Source organism: Cyclopterus lumpus, chromosome 21, assembly GCF_009769545.1.
Source record: "Cyclopterus lumpus isolate fCycLum1 chromosome 21, fCycLum1.pri, whole genome shotgun sequence".
Classification (NCBI taxonomy): domain Eukaryota; kingdom Metazoa; phylum Chordata; class Actinopteri; order Perciformes; family Cyclopteridae; genus Cyclopterus; species Cyclopterus lumpus.
The window spans coordinates 2269681-2272180 of record NC_046986.1 but is presented as its reverse complement, the minus strand read 5'-3'; the positions used below and the strand labels follow the sequence as shown (position 1 = coordinate 2272180).

Sequence of the window (2500 nt, the reverse complement as noted above, 5' to 3'; positions counted from 1 at the left end):
GGAAGCACATTTATGAAGACATGAACACGTTGCGTTGATATGAGCGGATGTTTTTCATGTTTCATCACACAAAGGAAAGGTGCCAAGTCGCTTTGAGCCGGCGGTTCTGTCCTGCTGCAGGTTTTGGTGGACGAAGGTCTTGTGAGTCCACTTTAAAGAGGCTCCGTCAGCAGTTTCACTTCTTCACACTGTTCCAGGAACAGGCCCACAATACTTTAAGACCAGTCAGACTGCTGTGAGGCAATACCTGAGAGAGAGAGAGAGAGAGTGTGTGTGTGTGTGTGTGTGTGTGTGCGTGCGTGTGCGTGTGCGTGTGTGTGTGTGTGATCCTTATGCATCGTTGTTAATACAGCATTCAGGTCCCAATTCCTGAGTATGTTTTTTGCCTAAAATGTGACACTAAATGGCCTTTTAAGGGGTTTAGTTACATTGTTCTTCCAACGACTTCTTTACATTACATTGTTCTTCTAACGACTTCTTTACGTTACATTGTTCTTCTAAAGACTTCTTTACGTTACATTGTTCTTCTAAAGACTTCTTTACATTACATTGTTCTTCCAACGACTTCTTTACGTTACATTGTACTTCTAAAGACTTCTTTACATTACATTGTTCTTCTAAAGACTTCTTTACGTTACATTGTTCTTCTAAAGACTTCTTTACGTTACATTGTTCTTCCAACGACTTCTTTACGTTACATTGTACTTCTAAAGACTTCTTTACATTACATTGTTCTTCTAAAGACTTCTTTACGTTACATTGTTCTTCCAACGACTTCTTTACGTTACATTGTTCTTCTAACGACTTCTTTACGGTATCACACGTTACATTTTATGTAATGTAGGTCACATTTTAATACTCTACCTTTTGTCTCATCATATCATGTAACTTTGTTTAATTAAATAGCGACTACAAATGCAGCCGACTCCGAGACTGTGTCCTAGAAGGCGTCCTAGAAGCGTCCTAGAAGACATCCTAGACGGCGTACTAGAACGTGTCCTAGACGGCATTCTAGAAGCGTACTAGAAGGTGTCCTAGATGACGTCCTAGACGGCATTCTAGAAGTGTCCTAGAAGGCGTCCTAGACGGCTGGGTCCTAGACGGCATTCTAGAAGCGTCCTAGAAGGCGTCCTAGAAGCGTCCTAGAAGACATCCTAGACGGCGTACTAGAAGGTGTCCTTGAAGGCATCCTAGACGGCGGGGTCCTAGACGGCATTCTATAAGTGTCCTAGACGGCGTCCTAGAAGGTGTCCTAGAAGGTGTCCTAGAAGGCATCCTAGACGGCGGGGTCCTAGACGTCATTCTAGAAGTGTCCTAGAAGGTGTCCTAGAAGGTATCCTAGACGGCGGGGTCCTAGACGTCATTCTAGAAGTGTCCTAGAAGACATCCTAGAAGGTGTCCTAGAAGGTGTCCTAGAAGGTGTCCTAGACGGCGGGGTCCTAGACGTCATTCTAGAAGTGTCCTAGACGGCGTCCTAGAAGGCATCCTAGATGGCGGGGTCCTAGACGTCATTCTAGAAGTGTCCTAGACGGCGTCCTAGAAGGCGTCCTAGACGTGGTCCTAGGGGTCTGCTGTGTATTGATAATGCCAAAGTGCTGTCCGTGGTGCTGAAGTAGAGATGGGTGTCCTCTCGGTCACGTTGGGAGGTCTGCTGGTCTGAGCTGAACCTGGTCTGAGCTGATCCTGATCCAGCTCGATAAATCCTGCCGCCACTCAGGAAGACGACGACTCTTTAAGTTGAAACACCTGCAGTCATGAATTATTACGACGGAAAAGTTTCTGACATAAAGAAGGCATTCATCGGAGGGATTAATAACTTTCCTCATCCTCTTTTGTAAAGATTCACCCCCACCTGGGAAGATGAATAATTCAGACCCCCCCAGAGAGGCTGGTGGCTGTAAACCCTCAAACTGCTTCATCACATCCAGCAGGAGTGTACGAGCCTGGATCCATTATTCACACTGAAGTCTGACTTTCTCTTAAGGCAACCTACATTTTATGAGGGGGGGGGCTGATGATTAATTGAACACTTACAGAGAAAGATGAAGTTTGATCGGCTTCAAAACGCTTCAAAACGCTGTAGAACAAGATCCAGATTTCAAAAGAGACTCAGCTGGATCCCTTATTTATATATGACTTCATATGTGTGTTCACACTTACACACACACACACAGATACACACATACAGACACACACACACACACACACACACACACAGACAAACAAACACACACACACTTACACACACAGATACACACATACAGACACACACACATACAGACACACACACACACACACACAGACAAACAAACACACACACACACACACACACACACAGACAAACAAACACACACACACTTACACACACAGATACACACATACAGACACACACACATACAGACACACACACACACACACACAGACAAACAAACACACACACACACACACACACACACAGACAAACAAACACACACACACTTACACACACAGATACACACAT

The 2500-nt window shown here is 44.7% G+C and overlaps 1 protein-coding gene across 6 annotated transcripts in view; it reads left to right on the top strand.

Moving 5' to 3' along the window:
• Positions 1–2500, top strand: part of zeb2a (zinc finger E-box binding homeobox 2a) — a 54229-nt gene that overhangs the window by 22199 nt on the left and 29530 nt on the right. The window lies entirely within an intron of this gene.